Raw genomic sequence first — 14,970 nt, 5'->3', positions numbered from 1 at the left:
AGGCTGTTCCAGAGGGAGGCCCCAGCCAAAGAAAGAGATCTACCACCAACTGGTTGATTGGAGAAGCAACTGATGCTGACGGAGTTGGAGGTGGAGGAGCGAAGAGCTTGAGTAGGAAGGTATTTGCAAAGAGAGAGTTGGAGGTATTGAGGACCCAGGCCCTAGAAGGCATTGTGGACAATGGAGAGGGTCTAAGAATAAGAATAAGTTGGTAATAAGTAATAAGTCAACTAAAACTACAATAATCATTTTTTTATTTAAATGTACAAAACAATACACACAATTTATTTATAATTTTCTTCTCCAAGCAGAGAGTTGGGGGCAGATCTATCTCCTCAGCTGGGCCTCCCTCTGGAACAGCTTCCGTGGCTCTCTCATGCTTGAGCAGAACCACCTCTTATTCTGCAAGCAACTCAAGACCTTCCTTTTATCTTACGCTTTCTTTCTTCCTCTCCCCTGCTGAGGCACCTGGTTGCTCCGTGCACTGGTCAACTGGTCACCATCTGAACACGGGCCCAGGCTCCTGCATGTCCAGTTGCCCTTGCACTGCCTCTGGGCTCCCCAGCACTTAAGGATCTGTATCTGCAAACCTACAGTCCCTTCCCTCTGCACTTATGAACCACCCTCTGGCTGCACTTGTGAGTTAACTGCACTTCCCCCATGCCCTCCCCCTGGCACTTCTCCCATTCCCTGTTCCCCTCACTTGCACGATCTGAATGGCACAATGCCTAGTAAAATTGTAATGTTGTCCTCCCTTTGTTTCCCCCTCCTTGTATTGTTACGCCTAGAAACACCTGTGTACAGGCACGTTATAAATGCCACATCATATCATATCATAATTCAAAGTAACTCAAAGTGCCGAAGAGTCTGCAGTTTGTGGGTAAAGTGTTCCTTAGATGCCAAGTACTGAATGATAGGGTGCCAGGCCACATAGAGGGCTTGTTATGAGTCAGTAAGGATCGCAGTTATTTTTGTCAATGCAACCAATGTCCACACTGTGACCCACCATTGCACCACTATCGGGCCTTCGGCTAATTTTCATGAGAAAGCTAGGGTTATTCTATTAAGAGTTGCATTATCACCCGTGCTGTCTGGATTTGCAGTGGGTCTCCAGCATCTGCTGCGGAGTCCCCCATACAATTACTCTCGGATCCTGTGGGAGGACACTCCCTTTAAGGTCTCTAATGTGTGAGAGGATCTCCTTCCAGTACAGTTGAGATTGGCGGCAAGCCTACCATAAGTGTCCCTTTCTCCCCACAACCCCTCCATCATCTGGCCAAGAGCACAGGGTTAATTTTGTGCTGTCGACTAGGTGACATGTACCACCTGCATACATTGTGTACCCCCATTCCTTCATCGCTGTGCATCATGATGCTTTATGGGCTCTTTCCCCATATCCTTGACCAGGATTCCGGCTGAATATCATCTCCCAGTTCGGTCTGCCACTTCAACATATAGGGTAGGGCATCAGAGTCCTTAGTCTGGTCAGGTAGCCTATAAAATGTGGTTGTTCGCCTTGAGTTAAGGCCTTCTAATAGTGTCAGCTCAACCCTTTTGGGTTATCTTGTCCCTCTATCCCTAACATTCCTGTCTGTGACCCAAGTGGCGGATTTGGCTATATCGGAACCTTTTCCCTTCATCAACTGCAAATCTAGTCTTGTACGCTTCAAAGGTCAGCGAAGATAAGCCTGCATAGATGTGGATCAGGTGCAGTTTCCCCATGGTCTCCCATTTTGTGAATGTGTGACTCCCTGTCCCCGGGCTGAATTCCAGGTTCCTCAGAATTGGGGTTTGAGGGCCCAGTCCCACCGGGACTCCCACCATCCAAAGTCCCATGTTCCAATACCCAAAAGAGGCAATGGTTGTGTTTAGCAGTTTGGCTTCGTCATCACAGACCCTTGGGATGAAGAACGGAGTATGAGCCAAAGGTAACGCTGTGCCCCCCTATTTCAGGTCCATCCACTTCTTTCCAGTTCCCACCCCCAATCGCATAAAGGACCCACTTGGTATCTCTTAAGTGAGGGTATCCCCAAGCCCCTTTGCCATGGTGATCGCAACTGGACCATCCTTCCCAAATGGGGCCGCTTCACTGCCCAAATAAACTTGAACAGTTTCCTCTGTAGTTGGGAGAGGGGTTTTGCTGGGATCTTCACCAGGAGGGGGTGGAACACATATAGTAGTTTAGGGATGAGGGACATCTCAACGGCTGCCACCCTCCCCAGCCAAGAGATTTGTAGGTGCTCCCAGCTTCCCAAATCCTCCTCGCATTTTGGCCCGAGACTTTAAATAAACTCCCAAGTATTTTATCTTGTCTGGTACCCAGCTAAGGGGCGGGGGGAGAGAATGTCCTGCAGTGCTCTTTCCAGTTACCCAATGTTCATTCCCACTGCTTCCCATAATTGATTGTGAATCCAGAGCAAGTCCCAAACTATTCAATAACCTCTAACACTTGGGTGACCGATCGCACTGGCTCAGTTAGGTATAACAACAATATTTCCTGAACACAAATCTTACTGCTTTACTGCACCACATGATCCCACCCTCCCTCACTCCACCACTTCACCTAAACTCCACACACCACTACAACCTCACACTACCTCATCTCACACCCCTTCCTGGCCCACCACCTCATCCACCCTCACACGCAAACCACTGCCAACATCAACCCACCAAATGACCCACCCTCACACTGCCACTTATCATCAACCACTCCAATCCACTCATACCACACATCTGCCACCTCAACCACCACATCCCTTTTCCCCCACTCAGCCCACCTCATGCCACCTCACCTCATGATATGATATATTTTATTTGTATTGCGCCCATACACAAGTGTTTCAGAGCGCAACGAGGCAAGGGAGGGGAACAAGGGAGGACAAAACAACAATCTTACTAGGCCCTATGAAATGGAGAACGTGCAAGTGCTGGGGAGAGGGAAGGGGGAAAGTGTGAAGGGAAGGAGGAGTGGAAAGTGCTGAACAAGTGACAGAACAACAAAAGGTAGTGCAGCCAGTGAGTGGTAAGTGCGAGAATAAGGTGTAGACAGCGGGTATCTGATAAGTGCTGGAAGGGGACTGTAGGGTTGCAGATACAGACCCAAGTTCAGGGGTTTCCAGGAGGCAGTGCGGGTGTGTGGCTGGGAGGGCAGGGATCTGGGCCCAAAATCAGAGGGTAACCAGGTGCCGGTGCCAGAGCAGACAGACCCACAAAACCTCTAACCATCTCAAACACTGCCACCTTAAATACAACAACACCCTCACCCCACCATCTCTTATCCCACTTCCTCACTTTAAACCTCTCGTACCACTCACCCTTGAAACCTCTAACAACCACCTCCCACATTCAGTAAACCACACACAACCACTTTATCTTGCCTACACCAACAACTCAGCTGACCAGCTCACTCCACCCACCGAAAGCCACCAGCTGACACCACCAGCACCCCATCACACAACATTTCAACTTCACCTCATCTCACCCCATTCTACACATCTACCTCACGCTGCCATCTCCAAAGTCACACCACCACTTCCCCTAACCACATCACCTTACCCAACCTCACCATAACACTTCAACACCCTACTCCCCAAATCATCCTACCTCCCCACCACACCACACCACCATTAGACCACCACAACCTCACACCACTTCACCCAACCACATCATCCCTCACCACCCAATCCGATTCCCTCACCTGACCCACATCTCTTCTTACTCTACCCACACCAACACAACCATCTTCAACTCAACATTTCACCCACACCAACATCACCCCAACGCCTCACCAACTCTCACCTCAGCCACAAAACCACAAAACCTCACCACACCTTCTCACACAATGCCACCACAGTATCTAATCCCCCCTCACACCCTATCAGGTCAGTTTACTCACCCTAAACAACAAGATCAACCTGACCGCATTCCAACCTCATCACCTCTCCCTACTAACCCCAAAAACCAAACCACCACCTCACTCTACCAAACTCTCCATCACCCTTCACCCTCACATCACTTCACATCACTCATGCACTCAACCAAACTCATAACATCAAGCCACCCACATCACTGCACCAGCTCAACTGAACCGCATCCGCCACCCAACCCCACCACCCAACCATATCATGCCATCCACTCAACTTACCCTCCCTCCACCCACCTCACTCAACCACCTCACCACCTCATTCCACTACCCATTCTCAGCCAGCAAGCCAACACCATCACTTCACTCCTTGCCCCACCTCACCACTTCATCACTTTACCAGACCAAACCCAACCCACCACCTCACCTCACTCCACCACCTTTATCCACCCCCACCCTTGGACCACCACCTCACCCCATCTCACCACCCCACAATCCAAACCTTGCCCCACCTCACAAACTCACCCCACATCACCCTCATCTTATCCTCAAAGCTTCACCCCACCACCTTGCTCCACTGACAAAACCATACCCCACCATCTGTCTTCACTTAAACGTACACATGTCCTCACTCCAGAACACCCATACTCCCAGCTTCATACCAACACTAATGCTTGCCTACACTCATCCGATCTCATCTCTGCCTGCTGTAGCCCACCCAACCAGGTTTACGTCACTTACTGGAGCTTTCCCACCCAATCAAGCTCATCCCTGCATGCTGTAGTGCAACCATCCACCTACGCTCACCTCTGTCTGCTTTATGTCACCCACCTACTGAAGCTCATCATGCTTGCTAAGGCTTACCAAACCAAGCTCAACCCTGCCTGCTAAAGATAGGTCACGTCTACCGTAACTCCATCTACCCACATGCTCACCACTGCCCACCCAACCACGTTAGCTAAACCTTGCCTACTTCCTCCCAACCAACCTCACCTTCGTACACCAACCTCACCTTTGTACACCAACCTATTGCAGCACACACCTGTCTGCTCAGACTCACTGCTGGATGCTCCCATCCTCCACCAAACAGTTCACCCCTGTCATCACCAAAGTGTTTTTAAATCTTCCAAAAATATCTGCAAGTTAGTATTTGCTGATACATAACGTTAGTAGCAGACAGAGTAAACTAGTGTTCAGTACACAGCAATGAATAGTAGTCTTTTAACTATGTCTGTTACTAATTTTGTGTACCGGAGTACATATTTACTGTATTCTTGCATTTGGAATGCTCGGTCCATATGCAGAAAAGCATGTTCTGTCCCCAATCTCGTTCTATGTTCTAATCTAAATTCTCTATACCTTATTGAAACGTGAATTAACTCTTCAAACACTGTCATTCCAATTGCCCTCTCCTCAACATTTTCTTCCTTCTCTCATGCCCCCACCTAACTGGTCACAGGAGCGGGACTCAAATTCTATCTCACTATTAATTTATAATTTCCTCTTCCCCTCCCAATCTTCCTACATTCTTGTCTTTTGAGTATCACTACTCAGCTTTCTATAAACCACTATAACTTACCATCCTCCTGGCCCTGTGGGGTGTATTTGTGAGGACCCTCACTGTCATGTCTAATCTCACTTCTTTTTTCCCTCTGGTTCTTCTTGATGACTTGAATCTTCACCTTGCCTCATCCCATTCTTCCATTCACCTCTGCTATTCTTGATTCTTACCATATTTTCCAGATGCCTATCCCTTGGTCTCATGCCTCATCTCTTGATTTAGTCTTTTGTACCTCACCACATGTCTCTACGGTCGCTGCTCTTCCAATGTATTCCTCTGATCATTTTTTACTTTTGTTTACACTTCTCATTCCTACCGCTCCATCTCCTGTTTCTTCTTCTGCTTTCTTTCTATGCTGTGAAATTCTGTAATTTGATACCTCTGTTTTCATTTCTATTCTTTCTTCCTCTCCCCTTCCTTGAATTCTCTATCCTCGAAATCTGCTGATAGTGTAACTATGTCTCTTTCCAGCTCACCCTGTTTCACCATCCCGTAAACCTCCACAACCTTGGAGGATTCCTTATCTCTGCTCTTCTCGCCATCTTTATGTCAAGCTGAGCATCATTGGAGAAAGTCGCAATCACCTTCTGACCTTGCACTGCTATCCTCAATATATTCTTCCTTTGACACCTCTTTGTTAGTGATTAAACCAATGTTCTTTACTGAGCTCCTGACTTCCTCTACTTACCATCCTCACAGTTTCTTTCAGGTTCTTAATCATATTCTATCTTCCCCTTCGACTGATCCTTCTTCTTCCCTTTCTGCTTCTGACTTTGTTAATTATTTCTCTTCTAAAGTTACCCTCCATTGTGCTTCCATTTCCTCCCGCTGCTCTCCCTCTCATGCTGAATCCTACTCTTCTCCTGTCCCTTCCCCTATGTCCACCTTTCGCTCCCTTCTTGACAATGAACTCTTGGCTATCCCAATTAAAGCCCATCCAATCACTGCCCCTGCTGACCCAGTTCCATCTACTTTCATTCCTAAGGTCTTCCCTTCCCTTATCCCATACCTTGCAATGCTCCTTAATAATACTTAATTTCCCTCTTCAACCTGCAATCTTTCCTCCAAACATGCCTCTATAATTTCCATACTCATGAAACAGTCTCTTGACTCTTCCTTACCTTCCAACTATCATCCTATTTCTCTTCATCACTTTCTCTCAAAGCTCTTGGTGTGTGGTATCTATAATAGAGTGTCAGTCTCCACCTTTGCCTCCACTTTCATCCCCCCTCACGCGCCTGCTTCTGACTCTCCCTCTGTCCTTGCTAACCTTCACCTCTCCATCTGCAACACCCTTGACCTCCTTGCCCCTGTCAAGAGGATCCACCTCAAGCCTGCCTCTAAATGCAACTGATGGGATGACTCTAATCTAGCCTCTCTGAAGCGCAAATGTAGAGTTGCTGAACGGAAGTGGCAGACTTCGGGTTCATTCTCTGACAAACTTGCATGCCGCCTGCTCCAATGGCAATATCGCTTCTCTATCCACTCCAAGAAGAAGGCCCACATCCAATCCCACATCTCAGGAGCCACTAACAACATTGCCAACCTTTTCAAAATCTGCAAGGAACTCACCAATCCAACTGCAGTCTCCATCTCACTCTTTCCTTCCATGCTTTCTCCAACGCTTTCGTCTCCCACATCTAAAACATTGGACATCCTGTCCTCCATCCCCACCACCCCATCCTCACTCCCACCCCTGCTCCCCTGTCTCACTCCACCCCGCACTCTCCACCCTCCGGCCCATAGCACCTGATGAGGTTTTTAAATGTATCTGCTGTATGAAGGCCTCATCCGAACAGGTGCCCCCTGCTCTTCTAGAAACATTAAGGACCACATCTCTACTCTCGCCTCGGCTCTTGCTAACTTGTGTAACCACGGAAACTGCTCTCCTGAACACTCATGAAGACATGCTCACAAATCTTAACTCTTCTGCGGTTCTCATTCTCCTCGACCTCTCCTATGCCTTTGGCATGGTCAACCATTCTATCCTCATGAAACAGTTCTGTGATACCCTTGACATCATGGACCGGGCACTAGATTGGTTGACCACTTTCCTCACTAACTGCCCTTCCCAGTTGCAACTGGACCCTTCCTCCTCCTCCACCTCACTCTCTACCTGTGGTGTCCCCAGGTTTCTATCCTATCGCCATGGCTCTTCAATATCTATCTCACCCCTCGTGCTCACCTGATCTCCTCCTTTTCTCCTCATTTCCAGTGTTATGCTGATGACACACAGCTTTCCTTCAAATGTCCCTCTACTACCTCCTCTTCCTCCTCTCTCATCCCCGATTGTCTGACTGCCATCAGGGATGGCGTGGCACCAGGCATGGTATGCAGCTAATAATCTCTGTCTTAATGCCAGTAGGACGGAGATCCTTCTCATTGGGACACCTGCGCCCTGTTTCCCTCCTAACCTCTGGCCGCCCTCCTTGGGTCCTCTACCCATACCATCCTGTGAGGCCAAAAACCTTGGGGTCATCTTCGACTCTGCTCTCCACTTCACCCTTCACATCCTGGACCTTGCCAAGAAAACCCACTTCCAGCTTCATCTCCTTAGAGCCATTCTCCCTTCCTCATCTTTCCCCAGATGTTGAATGTCTCCAGAACTCTGGTCCTCTCTAGGCTGGACTACTGCAACAGCCTCTTCCTCAATCTCCCCCTTTCCTCCCTACGCTCCTTTCAGCTAATCCAGAACAGGGATGCAAGACTTATCCTTGGCCTCAAGCCCGGGGACCGTATCTCTCCAGCCCTAAAATCTCTCCACTGGCTCCTGGTGGCTGCAAGGATCAAATGCAAGACCCTCTGCATCATCCACAAGGCTTTCTAGGGCCTCAGAAAACTCTATCTCCTCCTTTCCCTCCCTAAATACTTCCCTGTTAGAACCCTCTGCTCCTCTTACTCCAACTCTCTGCTTGTCAAATGCTTCTCCAAGCAGAGAGTGGGGGCAGATCTCTCTATTTGGCTGGTGCCTATCTTTGCAACAGCCTCCATGCCTCTCTCAGACTTGAGCTGGACCTCCTTAAATTCTGGAAACTTCTCAAAGCCCTGCTTTTCTCTACATCTTTCCCTCTTTCCCTCCCTTGCAAATCACCCCACTACTGCTGAGTCTGGCGACCTGCTCCTTCATGAATCCCATAGGTTATCAGGCCCTCTACCCAGTCAACACCAGCACCCACCACCCCTCCCAGCACTGACTGAGCGGGCCCCCCTGCCTGGCAGCTATGCAGGCCACCCTTGGGATTCCTCTGCCCTAGCACTTAGCCTGTGGCCTCCTCCATGGTTTCACTTGCAGTTCCTTCCCGAGCTCCAACCAGTACTTATCCATACCTGGCTCCCCTCGCCCCTTCCCTACCTCCTGCACTTCTCTTCACTGGACTTGCATGTCTGAATACCATAAGGTCTAGTAGGACCACAATTGTATATGTACTGTTTTTGCCACTGTTATTTACTCCCCTGTTCCCTCCACACTCTGCCTTGTGGCACCTGGAAACAAAATTATGTTCTAGAGGCGCCTAACAAATGCACAATAAAATAAAATTAAATAACAATCAGGTATCTTCCTATACAAATCCCACTCTTCATCCAATAGCGAGCACTCTTCTTTCAGTTTGACCATCTATATTGTCAGCTCGGTACGCCAAACAGCCTTCACTTCTTCTTCTACTTCTATTTTTCTGCAGCTTTCAAGACTATTAATCACACTCTCTGTTCACTCTCACCTAGGCTTTGGGCGCTCTGTCCTCAGCTGGTTCTGCTCCTATTTGTCTGAACACACTTATTCTGTCTCTTGGGCTGGATTATCTCCTCTGGTGTTCCTCTTCACTATGGTGTCCCCCAGGGATCAGTCCTTGGCTCATTCCTCTTTACCCTATACACAATTACTTCTGGCATCTATTTATATTTATTTTTATCTATTTAACATTTTTATTGCGTGCCAAGCCCTGAGGGTGGTTACATGAATAGTACGTAGAGATAGACGGTTACAGAGATACATAGTTACAGAGATATAGGTACAGAGATACAGGAGTGCAGAGAGAGCCAAATAAAGAGATGCATGTGCATAAGCAAATATATAGATGTGGGGAAGAGAGAGAGAGAGAGAGAGAGAGAGAGAGAGAGAGAAAGAGAGAGAGAGAGAGAGAGAGAGAGAGAGAGAGAGAGGGCGGTTGTACAGGAGTTGCAGAGAATGGTCAGGTGAGGGCGGGAGCTAGTGTCTGGGTTTCACACGGATATGCTGTTTTAGGAGAACTGGAACGTTCTGAGCTGCTTGCAGAAGACACCATGTGAAGGTTCTGCTCTTAGTTTATGTGGGAATTTGTTCCACTATTCTGCAGCAAGGGCGGGGAAGCTGGAGCACCCATCACTTTTCAGTCTGTAGGGTGGGATAGTTAAGCGGTTGGAGTGGATCCATCAGGTGGGTCTAGAAGATTGCTTTTTCAATATTTCCTGTGAGAGATATCTAGGTGCTTTGTTGGTTATGCATTTATGTGTGATGGCTAGTGTTCTGAAGAGGATGCGCTGCCTAATGGGTAGCCAATGGGATTTTTCCTAGCTGCTGAGAATTGTTCACACTTTGGAATATTAATTACGGCTCTAAGGGCATTGTTTTGATAAATTAACTGCAGTTTGTTAAGGTTTCGTGTGGAGGTGCCTGCAAAGAGTGCATTGCAGTAGTCCAGCCTAGACCTTATGAGGCCCTCGAATTCATAAGGCAGCTGTCTTGGGAAAAGAACGGTTTGGAGGCGTGAATGAGTTTTGTCCTTTATCTATCATTTCTTCTTTTGGTCTTTATCACCATTTCTATGTTAAAGATTATCAAATCTTAAAAACTCTTCCTTTTCTGATACTGTCCATTCTACTCTGGCAGCCTGTCTCTCATTTATCCAATCTTGATTGTGTCAACATTTTTTACATCTTAATCCATCCAAGACTGAAGTACTTTTCTTCTCTACTTATACTAGCCCTTGTAATTTCACTTTCAGCTCATTATCTTGAGGTCATTCTGAATTCCACAGTCACTATATTCTTTTCCTCTCATACCTCTTCTGTCGCTCCTGGTGCTTCCATCACTACAATTTTGGACATGTCTTTTCTTTGCTCTCTATTCATTGCACAAAAAAGCAGTGTCTGCTCTAATTTTCTCTTGCCTCTTCCATTGCTCATCACTTCTCATTGGTATTCCTACTAATCAGTTAGCCCCACTCAGATCTATTTAGACTTCCTCAATCAGACTTATTTTTTGACTCTTCTCCTGTTTCTGCTCTCCTATCGCTTCAATGGCTATCTTTCAAATCTCGTCTTCTTTCTCACCTTCTTTGTATATTCTTTAAAAGCTTCCTTGGCATGGCTCCTCTCTATCATTCCTCCCTTGGCTCTTTGTATTCACCCTCTCTCCACGATGTTCTCAGTCTCACTTTCTTCTTACTGTCCCTCCCCCTCCACTATGCTCAATCTCGGTTTCGTTCTTTTTCTCTCCTAGCTCCTAAATTCTGGAATATTCTCCCTCTTGACTTTCGATCTACTTGCTTTTCTCTTTTCCACAATCACATTGAGACCTTCCTACTTTCTTCCTAACACTTACTAATGTCATTTGCTGATAACATTTTATTTGTACCGTTTATATTTGTCAAGCGCTTTGGTGTAAAGCACTATAGAAAGCTATTTAAATAAATACAAACACCCAAACTGCTGACTTTGACAATGCTGTACTCTGCATTGTCTTCATGACATCTTAGCACTCCTCTGCTGTGCGCCTCTTCCCTCCCACGCCCTCTGCATTGTCTGAGCTTGTGTCTCCATGTAGGAAGTCGCCAATTTCAATCAAAAAGCAGCAGAAATAAGTACTACAAAAACAACTTCATTCCAACACAATGGACTCACAACATAACTACACTCACCACACACCCTCAACCACACACATTTCGTACACAGATCTGATGCAGTGTGAATCATGTTGCACCACAATACTTTCCATACAGAAAGATATCCACAACATGGGCCTCATTAGGACCCTGGCGGAGAGGGTATTACGCCAGCGTAGTGCATGGCGTACCTCTCCGCCATACTACGAGTTCCCGTAGCGCCATGGAGGTTTTCTCCGCCTGGTTTTACCAGCCGGAGAAAACCATGGCGCTACGGGACCTCGTTGTTAATTACGCCACCGTATTTTACGGTGGCGTAATTAACTCCTTCCCCACTCCCATTATACCCTATGGGGCAAAAATGGGAATGGGGAAGGGCAGAATGGGGATTGGGGATTTACCGCTCCGCCGAGGTCGGAATGGGGCGGTAAATCCGCCAACCCCCATGGCGCTATCGGTGGCTTTCCGCCATGCTTCGCGGTGCATTTAGCACCGCAAAATCCGCCTGGGTCGTAATGAGGCCCCATGGGATGTTTGGATTACAATGCTTAGAGCAGTCCATCATCTCAGTGCACTTTGTATGCATCACAACAATTGGCAAATTCCTGGCTTTTTACCAGCAAACAGATAAATCTCAAATTGTGTTCACAAAATGGGCAGTTTAATATAGAACATATTACACAATGAATGTTTATTTGTGGCCAGCGGTATTTCCCCCCAACCCCATTCTTACTGCAACATGATTTAATGCCATGTCGTTACGTTGCAGCTCCCAGATGTTTCTCCTAAATGTAACTATTGTGTACTTTGTTACACGCCCAATGTATGCATTGCACAATTTATTATATTCACATAAACAAAATAAATACAATAAGTAGAACATGCATAAATACATTCCCACAAATGTGCTATTCATGTCTCATCATAGGTCCATGTTTTAAAGTGCAACCGTCACTGTGCAGATTTAAGCATGTTTGTTTATGCAAATAGACGGCCACCTATTTTTGCACATTTTATAAGCCTAGATCAGTCCATTTCTATTAATTGGACTCGTGATATTTGGTGAGGGCTCTGTGAGAATTAATGAATTATTCAATTGTTGACTAAAAATGGCCAATGTACATTGGAAACCAGTAAAGTGAGAAATAGTGCCGGGACCGCAACATGGAAACAAAACGACATGAAGCAACACAGGTTCGATCCATGGGTCCTTGCTTAGAAACCTCTGGGTGTTTAAGCGCGTTATAAATACGCAACTAAGACAAAAACAATTACGCAACTAAATAAACAAAAACAATTCCTGTAACAGCGCCTCAATGCCCTCGGGCTGTGTGAACGCTTTAAAAATGTAAAATAAATAAATAAAATACCATTGAGTCTCTACAGAGAGCCGCCCTCCCACCGGCCCAACATCGATCATGCTAGCATTCCAATTTAATATCCCGCTAGATCTCCCTCTTGGTCTTGGGACCAATTGGTAAGACACACTATTAGGAGTATATATTTCTTTCTGGACGCAATTTCGCAACTTGGTTAAAACCCTTGTCATGGTGTTGCAGCTCCCATATGTTTGTGCTAGGTTTAACCATTGTGTACTTGGTTAGAAGTATCAAATACTTTAAGATTAGTATTAATTTAAAACACCTAACAGTTTCTGAATGTGCTGAGCACCAGGTTACTTTGTCTATCAAAGATAAATATAGATATAAAACTTGACAAAACATAGACATTTAATGTTCTCTTGTACAGTTTCTCAAAAGAACCTGATGGCCTTTATCATAGGCCACCAGTCAGTGCTTGAGTGTGCTGTCTAAGAGGTGACTAAAGGCAATGCAGGTTTCAGTCTAACTATTTTCAAAAAAATCATATATGAACTAAATGAGGGATTAAGACATATGCAAGTGGGTGAAATGATACACAAAGCAGTCCTTGGCACGAGGTAAACTTAGTATTTGTCTATGGCGGACCCGAAATAAGGGTCCGGTTGCAGCATTCTGGCACCCTTTATGGACTGCCAGACTGCAAGTATGGTCTGACCTGCTGGGGGCACCGGCCCCTGCAGCCATGTTTTTCATGGAAGCACCGGCACCGTTATCAACGGTGCCGGTGCTTCCGTGTCCCCAGTCCCATGTAGTCCTATGAGACTCCACGGGAATGGGGACTTACACTTTCTGCCGCCTGACATCCCGGGCCATTGTGACTTGTAATGTCCCGGTGGCACCGAGATGTCAGGTGGCGGAAAAGTGTTAGGAGTTCGGCAGCTACCAGCCTGTAGCACCGGCGGGTTACCGCCAAACTCGTAATGAGGCCCAATGTGTGTCCAAAGCAGAGTTGCACCTCACACATATGCTCATTCCTCTTTGCAAAGTCACATAAGTCAATGTATCAGACCAGCAAGAACCAAATACAACCCACACATGGTAGACCTATAGAGAGCTCATGAAGTGTCTTAGAGACACACTACTTTAGTCCGCATAGCGGGCCAGTAATCAGAACATGAATGTACACAGTGGAACGGGTTGTAGGCCTACATACAGTGCTACTGCTAGGCATGTAGAAACGGGATTAATAAAAGAGGTGTGCAATGAGTTTAAAAAAGAACTCACCACTGCTGCCTTTAAAGTCACAGCAGAAATGTGTATGGAATGTATTTCTCAAGCAGGTCATTGTGCATCTCTGCACGAAAACATGCACAGAAATGAACATTCTGGCTAGTTTGTGTTTATTTGTCCCTTAGGACAAAATCCCCAGAAAGCGTGGAGGAGAGTGCGAGCAACCCAAACTGAGAGAGACAGCAAGGAACTGCAGAGAAATATGCGTATAAAACCAGCCCCCCAGACGCTTGGTGCAACACAAACTGCAGTGCTATTCCTACCGCAGAGTGGTCCCGATGACAAACCAGCACTTCAGATGCTCCGTTCTGCCCCAATACAAACATGAACATTAATTGTATTCGGAACGGGCCGCCATTCCCAAATGTCAGTGGACACGCATATGAAAAGAGTGTGGGGTGTAAAGCCTTTGCTTACTGTTACATATCTGCATAATTACAAAGTACAACAATGTTTAGTAAATGGTGGAGGTTTCAAAAATATACATGTATGGTCCCAGCACAGAATGAAGTTAAGAACATTGTAGGAGAGTTCGGACAGGGAAGGGTGGAGCATCAGAACATGGAATGTTATCGCGTGAATGGAAGAGGAGGTTAATGAGAAGAAGGAGGGATGTGGGTGCTGGGCCTGCTGTATCTTATTTGCTTGGCAATCAAATGCAAACTTGAAGTACTCACAGAGCCTCAGTGTGGACTCAATAGTTACCTCAAACCCCACCCCTGGGAGAAGAAAGACTGCAGTTGCCCTGAGAAAACAACTGAGGTAAAGAACCAATGGCCGAGGAAGGATAAGGATAGAAATGGGCACAGGAAACAGGAAGATGTGGGTTGTTTGAGTGAGGTCAAGAGAGGAGAAGAAGGACCAAAAGACAAACTGAAGGGAGTATGGTGCAGAGGAGCATGGAGGAAGATTGCTGAAGGTGTGTGCAAGGTAATGGATTGGCTGATTGGAGAAGGTGGTACTTGGGTGTGAGGGTGCATGCAAGGTGAGTGAGTGAGACTATCAGAAGGTGAGTAGGAGGTGAACGAGAATAAATGGGAAGGTGACTGGAACACTGAAGGGAGGGTGACTGTA

The sequence above is a fragment of the Ambystoma mexicanum genome, chromosome 6p, assembly GCF_040938575.1.
Source record: "Ambystoma mexicanum isolate Mex_15411 chromosome 6p, UKY_AmexF1_1, whole genome shotgun sequence".
Classification (NCBI taxonomy): Eukaryota; Metazoa; Chordata; class Amphibia; order Caudata; family Ambystomatidae; genus Ambystoma; species Ambystoma mexicanum.
Note: the sequence above shows the minus strand (reverse complement) of the source record.